At 47.6% G+C, this 24,922-nt stretch overlaps 1 protein-coding gene and 1 non-coding gene across 3 annotated transcripts in view; one reads left to right on the top strand and one right to left on the bottom strand.

Moving 5' to 3' along the window:
• The window catches only part of GRID1 (glutamate ionotropic receptor delta type subunit 1), an 842,873-nt gene that overhangs the window by 593,070 nt on the left and 224,881 nt on the right, over positions 1 to 24,922 (bottom strand). The gene's annotated exons all lie outside the window — the stretch shown is intronic.
• On the top strand, positions 18,625 to 18,762 carry LOC114810945. The gene has a single exon (XR_003758634.1). It is a non-coding gene; the product is annotated as a small nucleolar RNA SNORA7 (small nucleolar RNA).

The raw sequence follows: 24,922 nt of genomic DNA, 5'->3' as shown, positions 1-24,922 counted from the left end.
AATGGAATCAATTGAATTCAAAACCTGAACAAATGGGTGAAGCCCCCCTGGACCCTCCCTTTCTTTTTCCCATTTATAATTCTTTTTCACTTTACATGGGGCTGTGGATGATCCAAATTCCTCATGGTTTTTGACGCATCCCAGGGCAGTGAACTGTGGAGGAAAGGATATAAAACATGGATATCCATCTGCAAGGGGTAGCAGCACAACTTGTGGTGGGTAACAATTTTCTGGATGTATTTTTAACTGGCCCGTTTCCTGTGAGAAACACATTTCTCACATTTGGCTTGCGAAGTGTGAAACCATCAATGTCACCAAATCAAATATTAGAAGATCCGGGCCCCTCCTGGCTGATTTTCTCTTCAGTGGAGTTAGAGTTCTGGTTTTCAGATGGCTGACCCAGGCCCTGCAAATTTTCTTAAGTGCAGATGACTATATGAGCATTAAACCATCTTTGATTCAATTTGAGCTATTCAGAGCAAACTTCCCAAATCCCAGGCGTCCAGCAGTCCATCTCAATCAACGTCCACCTGGTGCTGTACCAGCTTGCTGCTGCAATGACGTTCAAATCTCTTTCAATAAAGAGAGATCGATGACGTTGGCCACTTCTGGGGAGAGCCAGGGCCCTGGGGACAGGGAAATGGGAGCAGCCCTTTTGACAATTAAACTGTGTCTGCTGCCCAGTCCTTAATAATAACAATAACAATATGTTAAGCACTTTCTATGTGCCAGGGACTGTACTAAGTGCTGGGGTGTGTACAAGCAAATCGGGTCAGACACATTTCCTGTCCCACATGGGTTTCATAGTCTCAATCCCCATTTTACAAATGAGGTACTTGAGGCACTGAGAAGTGAAGTGACTTGCCCAAGGTCACACAGCAGACAAGTGGGAGAGCCAGGATTAGAACCCATGACCTTCTGATTCATAAGTCCATGCACTATTCACCATGCCATGCTGCTTCCCTGAAACAGAGTATCCTGGCTGCAGTCAGTCAGTCAATTGTATTCATTGAACACTTACTGTGTGCAAAGCACTGTACTAAGTGCTTAGGAGAGTACAATATAACAGTATACAGACACAGTCTCTGCTCACAATTAGCATAGTCAAGAGGGGTACAGACAGGGCACAGAGGACCCCTAGGTCTTGAGAGGTGACTCCTGAATGCTGCAATCAGGAGGGATGCCGGACTGAGCCATAATGACGACTCCTTCCTTCGAGTCCTTTACGACCTGGGGAGGGAGTACTGTCGTCTTCTCCCTGGAGAGAAAGTTCATAAAACCGGGAGGTCACCACATCCATCAGGCCTGGCTCTGGAGAGGGGAGATACCCAGGCATTTCAATGTCCTTCCCCTGACTGAAGAGATGCTGAGATCCTGAACTAATGCAGCATCTCTTACGGGTTTAACTGGTCAGTGATCTGAATTCATGTCTCTATCCTTGCCTTCAGGCTGCAAGACGAGGCATCTGAGAGGCTGCTTGTAGGACTAAAGCCTCCACTACTTCTGGCCCCTAGTGCCCTGGTCCTAGACCTTGCATGATTCCCTCTCAGCTAGGGAAGAGTTAAGGTGTAAAAAGTATAAACTAATGGTCCTTTAGATGGTTGTCAGAGAGTAGAGCTTGGAATTGCTCAATGTTTAAGATTAAACACCAATCAATCAGTAGTATTTATTACGGAATGTGATGTAGTGGATAAAGTATGGGCCTGGGAGTCAGAATGTCATGGGTTCTAAACTTGTCTCAGCCAACTGTCTGCGGTGTGACCTTGGGCAAGTCACTTTACTTCTCTGGGCCTCAGTTACCTCATCTGTAAAATGAGGATTGGGATTGTGAGCCCCATGTAGGACAGGGACTGTGTCCATCTTGATTTGCTTGTACCCAACCCAGCACTTTGTATGGTGCCTGGCACACAGTAAGTACTTAACAAATACCATAATTATCATTAATATTATTATTATTATTAAGCCCCTACTGAATGTTAAGCACTATTCTAAACACTTAGGAGAATACCTTCTTTGTACTAATGGAACTCACAGTCTAAAGGAGAAGCCAATGGACAAAATTGTTTGCTATCTTTTTTTCATGATATCTGTGAAGCTTTTACTATATGCCAGGCACTGTACTAAACGCTGAGGTAGACACAAATTAATCTGGTTGGACACAGTTCCTGTTCCACATGGGGCTCACAGTCTTAATCCCCATTTCACAGATGAGGTAACTGAAACACAGAGAAGTGAAGTGACTTGTCCAAGGTCCAAGCAGATAAGTGCATAATGGGATTAGAGCCCAGGTCTTTATGACTCCCAGGCCTGTGTTCCCTCCAGTAGGCCATGATGCTACCTGTGTGTTTAGGAGGATATCATAGGAGAAGTTCAAGAATATCAGGATGAAACAGCGGAATGAGTCATTTAACATGCAAATAAAACATTCATAATTACATAGAGAAGTACTGAATATAGAAATAAAATAAAATAGCTAAGTTGGCTTGATACAACTAGCGGGTTGTCATATTATTGAGGGGAGACTTCTTGATGGATGCAGGATTTTAGTAGGGCTTTGAAGATGGAAAGAACTGGTATCTGGTAGATTTAGGACAGAGTGAGAAGGTTGGATTTATGTTGAGGGGATAGAGACAGAAAAATTGGAAACAAGAAACAGCTAGATGGTGATCTTAGGAAGAACAAACAAAGTGAGTAGAGGGGATTGAGTAAAGGGAACTACACATAAATTGAGGAGGCTTAGAGGAGAGCCCTGAAGCCAATAAGAAGTGGTTGAATCGGTAGTCTAGCATGATATAACAAGAGCTTAAACCAGGGTGATGACTATTTGGGTGGAAAGAAAAGGACTGATATAAGAAATCTAGGCGACACTACCAGTTTGGGGATGAGAAGTAAAAGGGGAGCCAGTAAATGGAACTGAGAAGGAGTGGTTAGATAGCTAAAGCAGCGTTGGGCACAGCAGTGTAAATACGGAGACATCTGGTAACCCCGAGGTGGTTGTATTGTTAAAATGACTCAGAATCAGAGATATTCAGGGGTGGAATCCTTGAATGTCATTGGTGGAGGAGCATTGTGCAAAGACCAAACCAGACCAGAAACTTCACTGCTCACAACAGACCTTACTCATCTGGGTTGGGGGAGTCACTCTGGAAAAAGCTGGCAGTTACTTAGGGCTTTTGTTTCTACCAGTACCCAGGACTCCATCCCCTCTCACTTTTTAAAAATATTCACTCCCACCTTTCTCCCCCTTCACTGTTATTTTTAACTTTCCAATCTTCTCTGCCTGTTTACCTCAACCTTTAAACAAGCTCAAGCCCCTCCCATATTAAACATGTCAACCTTTGACCCAACTGCACCTCCCCCTGAATCTCCCCTAAACTCTGCTCCCATTCCTATCCAAACTCCTTGAATGGGCTGCTTCCTTAAATGAATCCACTGCCTCAAATTTCTCCCAGCTCTCTTCTTGACCCTGCAACCGGGATTTAATGCTTTCCCTTTCCTAAGACTGAATTCATCCAAGCCTCCAGTGGTCTCCTCTCAGCCAAAAGCAGCAGGCTCTCCTCTGCCCTAATCCTCCTCAGCCTCTCAGCTGCCTTAGACAGGGTTGACTGCTCCCTCCTCCTAAAACCTGTCTCCGGCTTTGATTTAAATGACACATCCTCTTCCACCCTCTGCTCTCTTCTGAAAATCCAAAGCAACCACAACTGGTGTCCATGGGGAAGATGATCGACAGCTTCTTACCCCACAACCTTGTGGAGCATCGACCAGGATCCCTGGCTAAAGTGGCCTTATGCTATCTGACCTTTGAAGGTTACACCCGCTGTCCAGCCCCTCCTCTTCTTCCTAGGCCCATCCACTGATGTTGGGAGGAAGACAGATCCAATGTCTCCTCTTGATTAGAAGTGCCTCAGAGAGCGGTACCCAGCTTGGCTTTTTCTTTGATCCACCCAAAAAGAAGTCAATGATACTGGACTCGTTGGTGGGATAGAGCCCCAGAACCCCCTCCTCGGACTCTACTGGTCATACCAGGTCTTTGCTAGGGGGAAAGAAGCTCAGATCAGAGCTCTGATAAGGGGAAAGATGAACCCACACTGGAACAGGCTGACCTAGATGCTGGCCACTACCAAGCACAAATGCTCAGCAAGGTCCACGGAAGCTTCATGTGTGGGATGGGAGTGTAGGCAGCTGCCCCATGGAGAAATTCTCAATCAGGAGAACAGTAAAGCAGAACTCTACTGCAACAAAGTTCATTCCCAGAACTCTGTGAGACATACAGTGAGGAGAGGAGAGGGTGGGAGAGGAGAGGCAGGAGAAGACTTCGGGTTGATGTCAGCCCAGCTCCCACTGGTCAATCAATCAACGGCAGTGCTCATTCCTCTGCCCACAACAAGCTTACAGTCTAGAAGGTCCCTGAAAAGGGGCTAAATGAGCAACAACCCTCTAGGTTCAGGTGGCAGGTAGGGAGAAATTCTCCCCAGTAGGGAAAGTAGACTAACCCTTTGAAGTCTCCATTCCAGGTTTCAGTCTCCAAAGAAAGAGAAGCAAGTTGCTTTGTTTCAGTTCTACCTTCTCATCCTGCCTGAGGCAGGGTAAAAATCCAGAAGAGCTTCCAAGTCAGGACACCCAGAAGACCCAGAGAGTGCTTGGGGAAAAGGGAGCAAGCGAGCATACAAGTGCAGGCTGTGAACACATGATCCACCGAGGAGCCATTTTTTGGAAGAGCTCCTGTGGCTGGCCTTTGCCGTTGACTTGTTCCCCAGTAATGGGGAGATGAGATCATTAATGCTGAATAGCCATCTTAAATACTTTCACTGTTACTGGGGCTCTGGATTCTGGGAAAGACTGACCCTTGGTGGAGTGCTCGTGTGTGTTCATTCATTCAATAGTATTTATTGAGCGCTTACTATGTGCAGAGCACTGTACTAAGCGCTTGGGATGAACAAGTCGGCAACAGATAGAGACAGTCCCTGCCGTTTGACGGGCTTACAGTCTAATCGGGGGAGACGGACAGACAAGAACAATGGCACTAAACAGCGTCAAGGGGAAGAACATCTCGTAAAAACAATGGCAACTAAATAGAATCAAGGCGATGTACAATTCATTAACAAAATAAATAGGGTAACGAAAATATATACAGTTGAGCGGACGGGTACAGTGCTGTGGGAATGGGAAGGGAGAGGTGGAGGAGCAGAGGGAAAAGGGGAAAATGAGGCTTTAGCTGCGGAGAGGTAAAGGGGGGATGGCAGAGGGAGTAAAGGGGGAAGAGGAGCTCAGTCTGGGAAGGCCTCTTGGAGGAGGTGATTTTTAAGTAAGGTTTTGAAGAGGGAAAGAGAATCAGTTTGGCGGAGGTGAGGAGGGAGGGCGTTCCAGGACCGCGGGAGGACGTGACCCAGGGGTCGACGGCGGGATAGGCGAGACCGAGGGACGGCGAGGAGGTGGGCGGCAGAGGAGCGGAGCGTGCGGGGTGGGCGGTAGAAAGAGAGAAGGGAGGAGAGGTAGGAAGGGGCAAGGTGATGGAGAGCCTTGAAGCCTAGAGTGAGGAGTTTTTGTTTGGAGCGGAGGTCGATAGGCAACCACTGGAGTTGTTTAAGAAGGGGAGTGACATGCCCAGATCGTTTCTGCAGGAAGATGAGCCGGGCAGCGGAGTGAAGAATAGACCGGAGCGGGGCGAGAGAGGAGGAAGGGAGGTCAGAGAGAAGGCTGACACAGTAGTCTAGCCGGGATATAACGAGAGCCCGTAATAGTAAGGTAGCCGTTTGGGTGGAGAGGAAAGGGTGGATCTTGGCGATATTGTAGAGGTGAAACCGGCAGGTCTTGGTAACGGATAGGATGTGTGGGGTGAACGAGAGGGACGAGTCAAGGATGACACCGAGATTGCGGGCCTGCGGGACGGGAAGGATGGTCGTGCCATCCACGGTGACGGAGAAGTCTGGGAGCGGACCGGGCTTGGGAGGGAAGATGAGGAGCTCAGTCTTGCTCATGTTGAGTTTTAGGTGGCGGGCCGACATCCGGGTGGAGACGTCCCGGAGGCAGGAGGAGATGCGAGCCTGAAGGGAGGGGGAGAGGACAGGGGCGGAGATGTAGATCTGCGTGTCATCTGCGTAGAGATGGTAGTCAAAGCCGTGAGAGCGGATGAGTTCACCGAGGGAGTGAGTGTAAATGGAGAACAGAAGAGGGCCAAGAACTGACCCTTGAGGAACTCCAACAGTTAAAGGATGGGAGGGGGAGGAGGCTCCAGCGTAGGAGACCGAGAATGATCGGCCAGAGAGGTAAGAGGAGAACCAGGAGAGGACAGAGTCCGTGAAGCCAAGGTGAGATAAGGTATGGAGGAGGAGGGGATGGTCGACAGTGTCAAAGGCAGCAGAGAGGTCAAGGAGGATCAGAATGGAGTAGGAGCCATTGGATTTGGCAAGAAGGAGGTCACGGGTGACCTTAGAGAGAGCAGTCTCGGTAGAGTGGAGGGGACGGAAGCCAGATTGGAGGGGGTCTAGGAGAGAATGGGAGTTAAGGAATTCTAGGCATCGATTGTAGACGACTCGTTCTAAGATTTTGGAAAGGAAGGGTAGTAGGGAGATAGGACGATAACTGGAGGGGGAAGTGGGGTCAAGAGAGGGTTTTTTTAGGATGGGGGAGACGTGGGCATGTTTGAAGGCAGAGGGGAAGGAGCCCTTGGAGATTGAGTGGTTAAAAATAGAAGTTAAGGAAGGGAGGAGGGCAGGGGCGATGGTTTTAAGAAGGTGAGAGGGAATGGGGTCCGAGGCGCAGGTGGAGGGGGTGGCACTTGCGAGGAGGGAGGAGATCTCCTCTGAGGATACTGCAGGGAAGGATGGGAAAGTAGGGGAGGGGGTTGTTGGGGGGGGAGGGGAGAGGCGGAGGGGTGACTTTGGGGAGCTCAGACCTGATCGTGTTGATTTTCGTGAGGAAATAGGTGGCCAGATCATTAGGGGTGAGAGATGGGGGAGGGGGAGGAACAGGGGGCCTAAGGAGAGAGTTAAAGGTCCGGAACAATCGGCGGGGGTGACGGGCATGGGTGTCGATGAGGGAGGAGAAGAAGCTTTGCCTGGCGGAGGAGAGGGCAGAGTTAAGGCAGGAAAGGATAAATTTGAAGTGTGTGAGGTCGGCTTGGTGCTTGGACTTTCGCCAGCAGCGCTCAGCAGCTCGAGCATAGGAGTGTAGGAGGCGGACGGAGGAGGTGATCCAGGGCTGTGGGTTAGTGGAGCGAGAGCGGCGGAGGGAAAGGGGGGAGAGAGAGTCGAGATGAGTAGAGAGGGTGGAGTTGAGAGCGGAGACCCGCTCGTCGAGAGTGGGAAGAGAGGACAGGGCGGCAAGGTGAGGCGAGATGCTATTGGAAAGACGGATGGGATCGAGAGAGCGGAGGTCTCTGTATGTGTATTTATGCATGCATGTGCACATGTGTATTTCTCCTCTTCCCATCCATTGTCTTAGAGACAGTGCTACTGACTGAACTGTATTCCCTAGCTCAAGTGTGCCTGAAAACATCATTGTGCCATTGAAAAGCCCTTCCGCACAAAGCCATCATCCTTTGCTGTGACGTGGCAATGTGGGACACTCTTTTCACTTCTCTCTTTTCACCTTTTCATCAGTTTATCAATGTTACTTATTGAGCATTTACTTGGTGCAGAACATTTAACTAAGAGCTTGGGTGAGTCCAAAATAACGTGTTCTCTGTCCACAATGAGCTTAGAGTGCCCAAGTCTTAGCACTCTAGAGGAGCTACTCTTCATTTGAGGCACACCAGCTGGTCTGTTACTGCTACTCCTCAGCCATTTTTAAATCATACATTATAAATTACTTTTTTATTCATATTAATGTCTGTCTCCCCCTCTAGACTGTAAGCTTGTTGTGGGCAGGGAACATGTCTGCTAATTCTGTTGCATTGTGCTTTCCCAAGTGCTCAGTAATAATAATAATAATAATAATTGTGGTATTTGTTAAGCACTTACTAAGTGCCACGTGCTGTACTAAACGCTGGGGTGGATACAACTAATTGGGTTGGACACAGTTCCTATCCCACATGGGACTCACAGACTCAATCCCCGTTTTCCAGATGAGGTAATTGGGGTACAGAGAAGTGAAGTGATTTACTCAAGGCCACATAGCATACAAATGGCTGAGCCAGGATTAGAACCCATGACCATCTGACTCCCAGGCTCATGTTCTACCCACTAAACCACGCTGCATTTCTCTGAATAAATACAATTGATTGATTGATCAAACACAGTCCTTATCCTACATGCGACTTACAGTCAAAGTGGGAGGGAGAACAAGTATTGTATCCCCCTTTTTACAGACAAGGAAGCTGTGGCACAGAGAAGTTAAATGATTTGCCCAAGGTCACACAGCGGGGAAGTGGCAGAGCTGGAATTAGAACTCAGGTCCTCTGACTCCCAGGCCTGTGCTCTTTCCACTAGGCCATGCTGTTTGTCACCAAACTATTAGTTTAATTTCTGGATTGACTTTTCTATTTCTTATTTAACTGGGTTCTTCCTAGGTTCTTCGTAGGCAGGATAGAGCTCTGTATTTTGGGTTGTGAGTAGAGAGTTGTAGGCTTTTACTGTTACACTCTCTTGATCCTCTTCAGGTGCACTGCTAACCTGTGGGACTTTGCTGATTCTGCAAAATGGTTCATAATCATTGTCATACCACCTTGTGTTTTCAGGATTCAGTTGATAGTTACTGGTTTAGAAAGCTCCTAGATAAATGGTTCAAAGACATATTTTCCCTCGTCTTTCATTTCTGGTTCCTTTGTGTTAGTCCCAGAACCTTAGCATAGACTGACCATGTGTCCCAATTAAGCCAGAGAATCCCAGATTGGTTTAGGCTGTCCTGGGCAATGTCAAAAAAGTAGTCAAACGTCCTGGAATGGAACTGTCCTGGCTCAACTGATCAGTTTAACCAGAGGCTTATGGAAATGTTTGGGCAACTCATTTAGATTGGAGCATGCTCAGTCCAGTTCCTGTGGCATGCTGAGACTTGAAGCACAGATGTCCCTGAATGATAGTTGTCTGAACCCTTCACTCACTTTTGCCCTCTTCCCTCCCTTCTCCTTCATTCAGCAGAGGGAAGAGAAAGGTGTGTTAAGGATGGACTGCTGCCCTGATCTTCCAGTTTTTTACCAACAATAGCCTGACCAATCTAATTTTGTCCCTTATTAATGACCCATGGCAGGACACCTTCAATGATTTTCAGTGCCTTGGATAGATGACATAGCAGCCAAAGAAATATAAAATTTCCCTTGGGCAAATTCCCATCTAGTAAAATCCTGGTCCTGCACTTCACGACTTCAGTGTTCACGTGCTGAAGCCACGTCAGTCGACCCAGCCAAGGGGCAATATTACAGCAGTTTCCATCATCATAATCATCCAGAGGAAAAAATCACTAGTTTCTTTAACCAGCCTGGTTGAGATCTCTCTAAATTGTGAGCTTTAACACCAACCAAGGGAATTGGCCATACAGTGTTATTTATCATTTCCTGTGGAGATCTGCAGTGGGTTCTATTGCATTAGTTCCCTGTGCCAGAGAGCTAGGTTTTTCCCCCAGAGCTAAGTCAGCTCCCAATGCTTGTGTTTGTCCAGTAATTAGTACGCAGATTGAGTGTGGCTGAAAGGAAGAGATGGAAGAAAAATGCCCTCCAGGCAGGGAGACCCCTCTCAGGATCACACTTTTAGAGTTTCCACTACTCTACCAGTCTCAACCATGGGAGGGAGAGTCAAGCAGTCTCTCCTGGACCCCCTCCAATCTGGCTTCCGTCCCCTCCACTCTACTGAGACTGCTCTCTCTAAGGTCACCTATGACCTCCTTCTTGCCAAATACAATGGCTTCTACTCTACTCTAATCCTTCTTGACCTCTCAGCTGCCTTTGACATTGTCAACCATCCCCTTCTCCTCCATACCTTATCTCACCTTGGCTTCACGGACTCCGTCCTCTCCCAGTTCTCCTCTTATCTCTCTGGCCGGTCATTCTCGATCTCCTTCGCAGTCTCCTCCTCCCCCTCCCATCCTCTAACTTCTGACTCCCAGACCAATGCTCTATCCACTGCCTCATTCTGTTTCTCCTCCTACTACTACTACTACCTCACCTCTGACCCTGTTGACCTCAGGGTAAAACTGGGGAAAAAATTATTTATCTTAGACATCTTAGCATGGCAGGCCAAACCCCCTCCTCTGCTGTTTGCAGTCCTCCAGGACACTTAGCCTCCCTCTGAACAGTCAAACTGTGAGCTAGATTTATGCCCTTTTCAGTACCCACCCCTCTCACCCAGCTGCTCCTTTCCTTCCCTTCCCATTCTGCCACAGGTAACTCCCTTTGGGAACAAGGAGTTGAATCTAAAAGAGAAAAGATTGACCTAACTCTCGAGCAGATGGGTGATGAGTGGGTGACCCCAAGTACTTAGTACAGTGCTCTGCACACATTAAATGCTCAATAAATTCGACTGATTGATTCATTCATTCATGGGTATGTTCAGGGAGCATTGTTGGGCCCTGGTGAAAGGTGATCTGTTCCCTCACCTGAGGATGAGTGGTTCAAGGCGGGCATTTACTCTCCCATGTTTCCTTGAGCTTGCCATAGAAGCAAAAAAGTTTCCCAAACCATCGGTGCAGAAGAAGCTGTGAGCCCTGAATGGGGCTATCCTGACTGGCTCTTGGAACACTTTATCCATAGGCCTCTAACTTCAAACTCAGAACTTGAAAAAAAGAAAATTATGAACTCATTTTTCTCAATTGCTCAAGAGCATTTCAACAAATTGTTGGTTTTCTATCTCCATAGCCTGGATAGTCTTCCACAAAGACAGGAATGGTGTCTTCTGTTACTCCCTTCTCTCCCTTTGGGGTCTCATACAGGACTCTGCATATAGAGGTGCCTATTCAACCAATCCCATCAGGATTTGCCCTCATGGATCCAGCAGATGGGAATCTTGCTCCCAATTTCCCAAAACCTGGGTGGCAGTGAATACATGGAAGATTGTCACAGGTCATGGATAAAATGGCAACCCAGCAAGCCAAACCAATGATTTTGGTGACTCTAGTCAATAAGCCCCTGCACAAGCCTTCATGTCAAAGGAGGGCAGGTCAGTACTCTGGGTCAGATTCATTCATTCAGTTCAATTCAGTGGTATTTATTAAGCACTTACTGTGTGCAGAGCACTGTACTAAGTGCTTAGGGGAGTACAGTACAACAATAAACAGACACATTCCCTGCCCAAAATGGAGATCGTGGTGCCATCATCCTTTGAGACCAGGACTTTCACTGGAGACTGGTAAAGTCTAGAAGATTTGGGGCAAACTCTGGAAAGATGATTATTTGAGGAGAAAAACTTGAGGAAAATCAGCCAATATTGGTCCCAAGTGACATTTACTCTAGGGAAACAATTTAAAACAATAATGACAGTATCTATTTAGCTTGTAACTATGTGTCAGGCATCATGCTACTCAGGTAAATTTGATTTAATCAGATCAGGCAGGGCTTGACTCACCCAGGGTTCACAATCTAAGATCTAGGATATCTTATTACCATTTTAAAGATGAGGAAAGTGAGGGCCAGAGAGGTTAAGTAATAATGTCGGTATTTGTTAAGCGCTTACTATGTGCAGAGCACTGTTCTAAGCACTGGGTAGATACAGGGTCATCAGGTTGTCCCACATGAGGCTCACAATCTTCATCCTCATTTTACAGATGAGGTAACTGAAGCCCAGAGAAGTTAAGTGATTTGCCCACAGTCACACAGATGCCAAGTGGCAGAGGCGGAATTCGAACCCATGACCTCTGACTCCAAGCCCAGGCTCCTTCCACTGAGCCATGCTGCTTCTCCAAGTGTCTTGCTCCAGGTCACCCAATAGGCTAATTGGGGAGCTAGGATTACCTCATCTGTAAAATGGGCATTTAGAGTGTGAGCCTCACGTGGGACAACCTGATGACCCTGTATCTACCCCAGCGTTTAGAACAGGGCTCTGCTCATAGTAAGCGCTTAACCAGCACCAACATTATTATCTCCTTCGCAGGCTCCTCCTCCCTCTCCCATCCTCTAACTGTTGGAGTTCCTCAAGGGTCAGTTCTTGGCCCTCTTCTGTTCTCCATATACACTCACTCCCTCGGTGAACTCATCCGCTCTCACGGCTTCAACTATCATCTCTATGCAGATGACACACAGATCTACATCTCTGCCCCTGTCCTCTCCCCCTCCCTTCAGGCTCGTATCTCCTCCTGCCTCCAAGACGTCTCTACCTGGATGTCGGTCCACCACCTAAAACTCAACATGACCAAAACTGAGCTCTTCATCTTCCCTCCCAAGCCCGGTCCTCTCCCTGACTTCCCTATCACCGTGGATGGTACGACCATCCTTCCCATCTCTCAGGCCCGCAACCTCGGTGTCATCTTTGACTCGGCTCTCTCGTTCACCCCACACACCTGATCCATTACCAAAACCTGCCGGTCTCACCTTTATAATATCGCCAAGATCCGCCCTTTCTTTTCCACGCAAAGGGCTATCTTACTGCTACAGGCTCTCTTAATATCCCGGCTAGATTACTGTGTCAGCCTGCTTTCTGATCTCCCTTCCTCCCCTCTCTCTCCCCACTCCAGTCTATTCTTCACTCCGCTGCCCGGCTCATCTTCTCACAGAAACGCTCTGGGCATGTCACTCCCCTTAAAAACCTCCAGTGGTTGCCTATCAACCTTCGCACAAAACAAAAACTTCTCACTCTAGGCTTCAAGGGTCTCCATCACCTTGCCCCTTCCTACCTCTCCTCCCTTCTCTCTTTCTTCTGCCCACCCCGCAAGCTCCGCTCCTCTGCCGCCCACCTCCTCACCTCCCTCGTTCTCGCCTATCCTGCCGTCGACCCCTGGGTCATGTCCTCCCGTGGTCCTGGAATGCCCTCCCTCCTCACCAAACTAATTCTCTTCCCCTCTTCAAAACCCTACTTAAAGCTCACTTCCTCCAAGAGGCCTTCCCAGACTGAGCTCTCCTTTTCCCTCTGCTCCCTCTACCCCCCCCTTCACCTCTCCGCAGCTAAACCCTCTTCTCCCCACTTTCCCTCTGCTCCTCCCCACTCCCATCCCATCCCCTCAGCACTGTATTCGTCCGCTCAACTGTATATATCTTTATCACCTTATTTATTTTGATAATGAGATGTAAATCACCTTGATTCTATTTATTTGCTATTATTTTATTGATGTTCTTCCCCTTGATTCTATTTATTGCCATTGTTCTTGTCTGTCCATCTCCCCTAATTACACTGTAAGCCCATCAAAGGGCAGGGACTGTCTCTATCTGTTACCGATTTGTACATTCCAAGTGCTTAGTACAGTGCTCTGCACATAGTAAGCGCTCAATAAATACTATTGAATGAATGAATGAAGTAAATTGTGGGTGGAGGCATGGGGTTGGTCTCATCTCTCACCAATGGCGAGGAGCAGTGTTGCCTAATGGAAAATGCATGGGCTTGGGAGTCGGAGGACTTGGGTTCTAATCCCGACTCCATCACTCACCGGCTGCATGACCTTGGTCAAGTCACTTAACTTCTTCGTACCTCAATTTTCTCATTTGTAAAATGGCTATTCAATCCCTGTTCCCCTCCTAATTAGGCCTGTTCCCCCTCCTAATTAGGAGTGTGAGGACCATATAGGACAAGGACTGTGTCAGACATGATTATCTGGAATCTACCCCAGTGCTTAGAACAGTGCTTGGCACATAGTCGGTGCTTAAGACATATCACAATTATTGTTATTATTATTATTATTAGCAGGGAGCAGATCTTCTCAAAGATCAAAGGCTGCCAGAGCCTTTTAGTATTTTCTGGATCTTTGCAAGACTCCATCAGGAACAGGATAGGAGTCCTGAGAGGGGGAACAAGGGAACATTGGTAGGCTCAGATGTAAGGCTGGAATCTGTCATGGTACATAAATTCTCCTTCTTGGAAATTCTCCTTTTTCCAGAGGTCACCAGTGTAATGAATTGCACTGCTGATTGTTATGCGGTTGGCAGAATGAAATGTTCTGGTGCTCCCTGAAGTAGTTATCGCAGGCATGTGGTAGATGGAAATCTGGAGTTTGGAGCCCATTGGAGTTTACTAACCAGGATGAATGTTTCAGTGAGGCTGCTGCAGACCTGCCACATCGATCAGATTGGTAAAGCCCCCTAAATCCCCCCAGGACAATGTCAAGGCCTTTCATGGGTTCAACAGAAGACTGGCATCTCCTTGAAAAAAAGAGCCCAAGTTAGCAGAGTTGGGTACCTGGAGGCACTCAGCAGTGAGGGACAACTGATTTAGATGAATGGAAAAATCATCCTAACCTTCACTCCAACACCAAACCTTTGGAGAAACCAAACCAACACCAAAGTCTTAAAGAGTCAGCCCAGTGGTTGAAAATTGGAGAAGCATCGTGACCTAGTGGATAGAACACGAGCCTGGGAGTCGGAAGGATCTAGGTTCTAATCCCGCCTCCACCACTTACTTGCTGTGTGATCTTGAGCAAGTCACTTCACTTCCCTATGCCTCAGTTATCTTATCTGTAAAATGGGATTAAGACTTCAAGCCCTAAGAGGGACAGGGACTGTGTCCAACCTGACAAACTTATGCCTACCATAGTGCTTAGTGTAGTGCCTGGCGTAGAGCAGGTGCTTAAAAACCTAGGCTTACTGGCTTCCTTTCTTCCCCCCAGTCTTCTTTCAGACTCATGCCAGGAACTCATGTTGCCCACCCTGAGCAATCCCCCTGATACCTCTCCTCTCCCACAAGCCCTCATCTCCACTACCTGTTGCAAGTCATGTCTACCTCCCACCCTGCCTGTCTTTGTTCACCACCATGTTCATCAGGGAACAAGGACTCCGTTTCCAAACTCATTGGCCCTTTGGCCAATGGACTCTGGTTGAGGCTTCAGAGAAGATTTGGGGAGAAAAAGATGGGTGAATCCAGGAGTCCCAGCTGGTCTCTTACTTCTATGTCTATTCATTCATTCATTCAATAGTATTTATTGAGCGCTTACTATGTGCAGAGCACTGTACTAAGCGCTTGGGATGAACAAGTCGGCAACAGATACAGTCCCTGCTGTTTGACGGGCTTACAGTCTAATCGGGGGAGACGGACAGACAAGAACAATGGCAATAAATAGAGTCAAGGGGAAGAACATCTCGTAAAAACAATGGCAACTAAATAGAATCAAGGCGATGTACAATTCATTAACAAAATAAATAGGGTAACGAAAATATATACAGTTGAGCGGACGAGTACAGTGCTGTGGGGATGGGAAGGGAGAGGTGGAGGAGCAGAGGGAAAAGGGGAAAAAGAGGGTTAAGCTGCGGAGAGGTAAAGGGGGGATGGCAGAGGGAGTAGAGGGAGAAGAGGAGCTCAGTCTGGGAACGCCTCTTGGAGGAGGTGAGTTTTAAGTAGGGTTTTGAAGAGGGAAAGAGAATCAGTTTGGCGGAGGTGAGGAGGGAGGGCGTTCCAGGACCGCGGGAGGACGTGACCCAGGGGTCAACGGCGGGATAGGCGAGACCGAGGGACGGTGAGGAGATGGGCGGCGGAGTAGCGGAGCGTGCGGGGTGGGTGGTAGAAAGAGAGAAGGGAGGAGAGGTAGGAAGGGGCAAGGTGATGGAGAGCCTTGAAGCCTAGAGTGAGGAGTTTTGTTTGGAGCGGAGGTTGATAGGCAACCACTGGAGTTGTTTAAGAAAGGGAGTGACATGCCCAGATCGTTTCTGCAGGAAGATGAGCCGGGCAGCGGAGTGAAGAATAGACTGGAGCGGGGTGAGAGAGGAGGAAGGGAGGTCAGAGAGAAGGCTGACACAGTAGTCTAGCCGGGATATAACGAGAGCCCGTAACAGTAAGGTAGCCATTTGGGTGGAGAGGAAAGGGCGGATCTTGGCGATATTGTAGAGGTGAAACCGGCAGGTCTTGGTAACGGATAGGATGTGTGGGGTGAACGAGAGAGACGAGTCAAGGATGACACCGAAATTGCGGGCCTGAGAGACGGGAAGGATGGTCGTGCCATCCACGGTGATAGAGAAGTCTGGGAGAGGACCGGGTTTGGGAGGGAAGATGAGGAGCTCAGTCTTGCTCATGTTGAGTTTTAGGTGGCGGGCCGACATCCAGGTGGAGACATCCTGGAGGCAGGAGGAGATGCGAGCCTGAAGGGAGGGGGAGAGGACAGGGGCGGAGATGTAGATCTGCATGTCATCTGCGTAGAGATGGTAGTCAAAGCTGTGAGAGCGAATGAGTTCACCGAGGGAGTGAGTGTAAATGGAGAACAGAAGAGGGCCAAGAACTGACCCTTGAGGAACTCCAACAGTTAAAGGATGGGAGGGGGAGGAGGCTACAGCGAAGGAGACCGAGAATGACCGGCCAGAGAGGTAAGAGGAGAACCAGGAGAGGACGGAGTCCGTGAAGCCAAGGTGAGATAAGGTATGGAGGAGGAGGGGATGGTCGACAGTGTCAAAGGCAGCAGAGAGGTCAAGGAGGATTAGAATGGAGTAGGAGCCATTGGATCTGGCAAGAAGGAGGTCATGGGTGACCTTAGAGAGAGCAATCTCGGTAGAGTGGAGGGGACGGAAGCCAGATTGGAGGGGGTCTAGGAGAGAATGGGAGTTAAGGAATTCTAAGCATCGATTGTAGATGACTCGTTCTAGGATTTTGGAAAGGAAGGGTAGTAGGGAGATAGGGCGATAACTGGAGGGGGAAGTGGGGTCAAGAGCGGGTTTTTTTAGGATGGGGGAGACGTGGGCATGTTTGAAGGCAGAGGGGAAGGAGCCCTTGGAGATTGAGTGGTTAAAAATAGAAGTTAAGGAAGGTAGGAGGGCAGGGGCGACGGTTTTAAGAAGGTGAGAGGGAATGGGGTCCAAGGCGCAGGTGGAGGGGGTGGCACTTGCGAGGAGGGAGGAGATCTCCTCTGAGGATACTGCAGGGAAAGATGGGAAAGTAGGGGAGGGGGTTGGTGGGGGGGAGGGGAGAGGCGGAGGGGTGACTTTGGAGAGCTCAGACCTGATCGTGTTGATTTTCGTGAGGAAATAGGTGGCCAGATCATTGGGGGTGAGAGATGGGGGAGGGGGAGGAACAGGGGGCCTAAGGAAAGAGTTAAAGGTCCGGAACAATCGGCGGGGGTGACGGGCATGGGTGTCGATGAGGGAGGAGAAGAAGCTTTGCCTGGCGGAGGAGAGGGCAGAGTTAAGGCAGGAAAGGATAAATTTGAAGTGTGTGAGTTCGGCTTGGTGCTTGGACTTTCGCCAGCAGTGCTCGGCAGCTCGAGCATAGGAGCGTAGGAGGCGGACGGAGGAGGTGATCCAGGGCTGTGGGTTAGTGGAGCGAGAGCGGCGGAGGGAAAGGGGGGCGAGAGAGTCGAGATGAGTAGAGAGGGTGGAGTTGAGAGCAGAGACCTGATCGTCGAGAGTGGGAAGAGAGGACAGGGTGGCAAGGTGAGGAGAGATGCTACTGGAAAGACGGATGGGATCGAGAGAGCGGAGGTCTCTGTGGGGCAGTAGCGAAGATTTGCAGGGGGAGGGAGTGTGAGAGATGAGGCAGGTGAGAAGGTTATGGTCAGAGAGAGGGATTTCAGAGCTGGGATGTCTAGAGCTTCTGTCATTCAACTGAGCCTTCAGTTTAGTGCTGACCAGTAGAGTGACTGGCTATTAGGAACTGAGCCTTCATCTTAGTGCTGACCAGTGGAGTGACTGGCTATTAGGAAATGCCCCAGGAGCCTATATGTGGCCCTTACCCAACATGCCCCAACAACACACCTTCTGCTCCACCCAGACCTAGGAGATGGGCAGCAGCTTCATTGAAATGGTAGAAGAATGCCAGTGCATTAAGTCTCTTAAGTCCCCCTGGATCAGGAGCAATGAAAGCTTTCCTACTCAACCACCAGCCCAACTTGGCCACTCAATTGCCTGAAGGAGCTTGTGAAGGCCTCGGAAGAAGTTGGGAAGGCCTAAGCGGACCACCATAAACAACATCAATGAATGGACAGTTCTAGCACTGACTGCACTGGGAGTATGGGAGCCTTAATTCTTCAGTAATGTTTGTTACTGTACAGAATTTTGAATTCCTTGGATAATAAGCATTAAGAAAGTGCAGAATACTATCAGCCAAACCAAATCTTTTAAGTTTTACCCAATGCTATTTTAATTCACATCATTTTCCTGTCTCCGTTTTAATTGTATGGGGTCTAAGGGAGGCTTAGAAGCAAGCCATGATTTTTTTTCATCTAAACCATTTGTCTGGAGAAAACATCCTTATCATTCATTTAAAGTGCTCTCAATAAGTGCTGATTCATTAGACCCGCCTCACCATAGCTTATCTCAAGCAGCAGTGGGGCTACTCAGTCAGTATTGGTATCATTGCTATCGTTTCATCACTAGTATCCTCCCTGAAAAAGCTCACATCCTTAAAAGTCAAGACAAGGGTCAGCGACAAACACAGTTTACCAACTGGTTCCCGGTGGCACAGCACTAAGTGGCCCAAGAATTATCTGCCTCTATTTTCAAAGGGCAAACAAGGAAGAAAGGGCCAAATCTGAAGCAAATCTGTTAGCTACAAGGGGGCACTGGTCAGGCCAATGAGGATGCTAAGGGAGATTATAGGATTTCCAGCCCTGAGATTCAATCTCTCTGAGATGGAGGGACCACTCTCAGGATCGCACCTGGAGAGTTTCCAGTACTCTACCAGTCTTGACTATGGGAGGGAGAGTCAAACAGAGGTATACCCATTCTATTTTTAGCTTGGGCAGTGGCTAGCAGGTGGAAGGCAATCTGCTACAAGTCAAAACTCACCTGTGCTGGGTAGCAGCGGCATGGGAGAGAATCAACGGTGGAGACTCTACTGAGCAAAAGAAGGCAGTGGTAAACCATTTCTGTATTTTTACCAAGAAAACTCTATGGATTCACTTCCAGAACAGTTACAGATGGAGAGTGGGTCATTCTGGGAGAGATATGTCCATGAGTGGCTGTGGGTCGGGGACAACTTGACAGCATAAGACAAGATGGAGGGAATGCAATCTTCCTGAATCTAATGTCTCCCAAAACCCTTCCAATTCTATGAGCCCATCAAACTTGTGGTGGACTCAGGCCAGATAAGGTCTCTCAAAGGTAGAAGTGTCTGAGAGATCTTAGAACAAGTGAACAAGTGGTTCACTTGCTCCTTTAATAATAATAGTAAAATTATTATTATTACTATTATTATGGTATTTGTTAAGTGCCTCGCATGTGTCAAACACTATACTAAAGAAAGGGGAAGATACATGATAATCAGGTCCCACATGGAGCTCACAGTCTAAGTAGGAGGGAGAACAGAACTCCTCCCAGAGGGAAAGCTATTTGCTTACATGTCAATCCTTTACCTGATGACATCAGCTGCAGCATGGCCAATTCCAAGAAATTGTGCAAAAAGGCAGGAGATAGAAAACCTCTAAAAAACTCAGGAGATGGAAAATAAAGGCCATTTTCACTAGGAGGTTGGTGAGGCTGGTGACTTTAGGTAAGTCACTTTACCACTTTACCTCTTTGAGTTTTCTCACCAGCCTCCTACCTAAAGTCACATAGCAGGCATGGGGCAAAACTGAGATTAGAACACAAGTCTTCTGACTCATGCACTTTCCACAACGCCATTCTGATACTATCCTTCAGCACACATCAGTGATTTCTCGGAAAATCCAAAGAAGATTTGCACTGATGACCGAGAGAGAGACCTGGAGAGGTTTGGATGGAAAGTGAGAGGAAACTGACAGGTGACACCACCAAGTGACTACTTTCCTCTCCTTAGGACATTGTTCTGATTTCTGTTTCAAGGAAAACTGCCCACCACCCAATTCTCGGACAACCATGTCAGAGGTTTAAATTCAAAGAGCTTCCATATCAACAATCTGAAACATTCAGAAGCTTTTCAACTGACAAATGTCCTTCTTGTGGCAGCCTCCTCACCTCCCCTATTGCATTTACAATCAAAATTTACAATCAAAAGTGCTGACACCATCGCTCTGAGCATTCACGAGTCCAGCCTCTGGGACCAATGGAGTAGATCCTCAGCTGGGAAGCAGCATAGCCTAGTGGAAAGAGCTTGGACCTGGGAATCAGAGGACTTGGGTTATAATCCCAACTCTGCACTTGTCTGCTCTGTGACCTTGGGCAAGTCAATTATCTGTACCTCGGTTTCCTCATGTGAATGGGAATTAAATTCTACTCCCTCCTATCTAGATTGTGAGCCCCAAGCAGGACAGGGACTGCGTCTAACCTGAAAACCTTTTTCTACCCCAGCAGTTAGAACAGTGCATAGTAAATAACAAGTGCTTTAAAAGATACCACAGAAAAAAAGCACAGAGCAGGCCCCAATTTGGAGACTGGGGAATCCCAACAATATCCCCAAAATTCCCAGTACTTTCCCTAGCTCTCTAAGGCCCTGCCCCATGAGAAGAGGAGGGAAAGAGTGAAGGGAGGAAGGAAAATCTCCCTTTGTGCCCCAACCCCTTAGCTGTTTCTCATGACCATCCCCAGTGTTTGCAGCTCTAAAGTATCAGGCCTTTATGAGATTATTGGACCGTGGCAGATTTCATGGGCTTTAAAACGGTAGTTTGCCATGTAATCGGTGTTTGTCCAAAAATGTTCCCTTTCACAAAACAGCCACCACTGCGGGCAGCTCCACCTCACCTCACGTCTGCCCTGGAACTGATGATTCTCCCAGGAAATGACAATTAGATCCTCAAATCAGCTGTTTCTCAAGCTTCACCTCTACAGGCTTGCAAGGGGCTTGACAAAGGGGCAGACTGCAGGCAGCAGACATCCCTGCCCCCTTCCCTACCCAAACGCAGAACACTGCTGGTCCTGCTGTCTGGTCACAATGTAGGAAGGCAGAACCGGGTCATCCGGGCTGGGAACAGCACAAAGGAAGATAGGGAAGCCAGCAGATGTGTCCTGCATAAGGCAGCTGCAGTGTGAGACAGAGCCAGATGAAACTGCAAATTGCAGACAGGCTCTGTATCCAGATGCTGCCTGTGCAAGGAACACTCTTCCCCTGACCCTCCTAGGTCTTCCTAAACCATCCCCTCTTCACTCAACCAGTCCTCCAGAAACTAATGACTAATCATTATGGTATATGTTAAGTGCTTACTATGTGTCAAGCACTGAGAAGCAGTGTGGCTCAGTGGAAAGAGCACGGGTTTAGGAGTCAGAGGTCAGGGGTTCTAATCCTGGCTCTGCCACCTGTCAGTTGTGTGACTTAGAGCAAATCACTTCTCAGTGCCTCAGTTACCTCATCTGTAGAATGGGGATTAAGACTGTGAGCCTCACGTGGGACAACCTGATTACCCTCTATCTACCCCAGTGCTTAGAACAGTGCTCAGCACATAGTAAGCATTTAACAAATACCAACATTATTATTATTATTACTAAGTGCAGGGTAGATACAAGTTAAGCAGGTTGGACACAGTTCCTGGTCCACATGTGGCTCACAGTCTAAATAAGAAGGAGAGCAAGGTTTGAACCCCCATTTTAGTTGAGGGAACTGAGGCACATAGAAATTAAGTGACTTGACCAAGGTCACATGGCAGGCCAGTGACAGACCCAGTATTAGGATCCAGGAACTCTGACTCCCTGGCCCTTGTTCTTTCATTAGGCCATGCTGTTTCCTCCTAAGGGCTCCTATTCCAGATTTCAGAGATTTGAGGATTTCTTTCTCAGCTGTCTTTAAATACTGATAAGCAGCCCATGGTACTTTTCTCTTAACTGCCCAAATGAATTACTGAATGAGGAGTTCCTAATTCTAAACATCATGATTTACTGCATTAGGTGAGTTGGGGAAGGAAAGTGGGGCAGAAGGCCTCACTTCTCCTTGGATGCTTTACCATCAAAAGGCCCAGAATCTTGGGCTCTCAACAGGGAACAAAGGCAACTGGTTCATGCTGCAGCCACTATGCTGCAGCCTCTAGAAGGACGTTAAGAACCACTTGTTGATTCAGTGGGCAGCAGGAAAGCTCAGCATTTCCTGGTATTATATAATAATAACAATGGTATTTGTTAAGCGCTTACTATGTGCCAAGCACTGTTCTAAACGTTGGGGTATATACAAGGTTATCAGGTTGTCCCATGTAGGGCTCACAGTCTTAATCCCCATTTTACAGATGAAGTAACTGAAGCACAGAGAAGTTAAATGACCAGCCCAAAGTCACTCAGCTGACAAGAGGCAGAGGTAGAATTAGAACCCACAACCTCTGACTCTCAAGCCTGTGCTCTTTCCACTAAACAATGCTGCTTCTCCATTTGAATAGCAAAGATGTTACCCCAGATGGTAAAACCCCTGCCCTTTCTCCCCTGAGGAAGAGTCCTCTTTCCCCTAGGAATTGGAGTCTCCTAGGTCAAGGTGCCTATGCCTCAGTAGTCTCTTCTAGGAATGGGACAGACCCAAGCAGGGATCAGCCCTTCACTCTGGAATCCTATCAGTTGTACCTTCACGACATCCATCCAAACTGTTACCATGTTGATTCAAGGACCCATCATTTTCCACCTTTACTACTGCATCAGCTTTCTTCCTGACCTCCCTGCCTCCTGCAACTCCTCTATCCAGTCCATATTTTACTCTTTAAGGTGCTCAATCAACTCATCCCCTCCTACTTTACTTCACTGATTTTCTAATAGAACCCAGCCCTTGAACTCCACTCCTCTGCTCTGTAAGACTGTAAGCTTCCCTTTGGGCAGGGAATGTGTCCATCCTGTTATACTGTAATCTCCCAGGTGCTCAATACAGTGTTCTGCACACAGTAGGTGCTCAATAAATACAATTGACTGATTGTACCTCAATCTTCTCTATCCTGCCACCAGCCCCTTTGCCCACATTTTCCCTCGGGGCTGGGACTCTGGGACAACCTCTGACTCCCAGACCAACTCTGGTATACTGTACTCTCCTAAGCACTTAGTTCAGACAAGCAGCATGGCCTAGTGGAAAAAGCATGGGTCTGGGAGTAAGAGGGCGTGGGTTCTAATCCTGGCTCTGCCACATGTCTGCTGTGTGACCTTGGGCAAGTCACTTAATTTCTCTGTGCCTCAGTTACCTCATCTGTAAAATAGGGATCAAGATTGTGAACCCCAAGAGGGACCAGGACTGTATCCCACCGGATTACCTTATATCTACCCCAGTGCTTAGAACTGTGCTTGGCACATAAGTGTTTAACAAATACCACAATTATTATTACTCTGCACACCGAAAGCACTCAATAAATGCCATGGATTGATTAATTTGACTCCCAGTTTGGCAGCTAACACGAGAAGTCTTTCAGATCTAACTGAAGGAACAGTGGTAGCAAAGAGCAGCAGTTGAGGCCTGGGGCAGGCAAGCAGTGTTTCCCGTCTATGTAACTAATCAGCCTCTCCAAATGAGGTTTAGTACCATATAGGGGGCCCCTTGTGGGGCTGAATGCAGGGTGGAGGCCTAAGACCTCTGGAAGCCATGATGGGCAGTGGCACTGTTGTTTGGAGAAACACCCCCACTCCATCTAGCTCACTCAGGCTCACTGACACAGCCCTTTCCAATCATGATTCCCCGATGATGCCTTACTCTACAAAAGTACATATTTCCAAGTTTATCTCATGTGACACAGGGAAAGCCACCGTTCAGATCTGTGCTTTAGATTCTCATTTGCACTTGATTTTTGGAACATCGGATAGCCAACCATAACCCGGGCCAAGTTGCCCAAATCGATTTGCTTGTCGCTGGAGAATAACATCCATATGGTCCAGCCCTAGGCTCACAGAGTGGTTTATAATGAGGACAGAGACAGTCACTTTAGAACCCTCCATTTAGAGACCTGTGGGGTTTCAAGGGTCACTTTTTCTTCATTTGAACAATAAAAGCCTCTGCAGTAGTAACACAGAGCTCAAGAGGAGCTCAAGTCCAGCGAAGCACCTTGAACAGAGCAGAGAGAAAAATGAACAGCCTTTGATTTTCAAACTTCCAAAGGGATCAGAATGACAATGGGTCTTTCAATATAGAATCAAAATAGACAGGGTATCCCCAAACTGCCTGATATGATTTTTAAATTTGAAATGTAATCAATATGTGTGTTTTTCCAAAAAGTCTCAATTGACCTTGAAATGAAACAGCAGGGAGTAGCAGACAGAGCATGGGCCTGGGAATCAGAAGGTCATGAGTTCTAATTTTGTCTCCACCACCTGTCTGCTGTGTGATCTTAGGCATGTCACTTCACTTCTCTGTGCCTCAGTTACCTCATTTGTAAAAAATGTGGATTAAGAGTGTGAGCCCAGTGTGGGACAGGGACTATGTCCAACCTGATTAACTTGTATCTACCCCAGAGTTTAGAACAGTGCCTGGCACATAGTAAGTGCTTAACAAGTGCCGTAACTATTACAATTCTGAGTATAATAGTGGTTCCAAACATCCATTCAGAACTAGTGGAAAAACATGGGCCTGGGAGTCAGAGAACCTGAGATTTAATCCCAGTCCCACCACTTATCTGCTGTGTGACCTTGGGCAAGACAGTTAACTTCTCTGTGCCTCATTTACCTCATCTGTAAAATCAGGATTAAGACTGAGAGCCCCATGTGGGATATGGATTGTGTCCAACCTTATATCCACCCCAGACTATATGACTATGTGTCTGGCACATAGTAAGCTCTTAACAAATACCATTTAAAAACAAGAATAAGTAAATAAAAATAATAATAATAAATAAATAAAAAACCAACAGCATCAGAGGCCACCTCCACACAACATTCTCTTTCTTGGGCTGTTGTCATTGAGGATTTGAGATCTACCCCTGAATATCAGGGAGTTTTAGACTTGCCCCCAGGTCTAATTATGAGTCTAGTTAAAAGAAAAAGATGGCTCTTGATTTGATAGTTCATTCAAAATGAACACATCTCTCACTAGTCACTTCTAAAGATTATCTAGGTCTCTTTTTTCCAAGAGAACAGTACTGG

The sequence above is a fragment of the Ornithorhynchus anatinus genome, chromosome 3 (assembly GCF_004115215.2).
Source record: "Ornithorhynchus anatinus isolate Pmale09 chromosome 3, mOrnAna1.pri.v4, whole genome shotgun sequence".
NCBI lineage: Eukaryota > Metazoa > Chordata > Mammalia > Monotremata > Ornithorhynchidae > Ornithorhynchus > Ornithorhynchus anatinus.
Note: the sequence above shows the minus strand (reverse complement) of the source record. Positions and strands in the feature narration are given on the sequence as shown.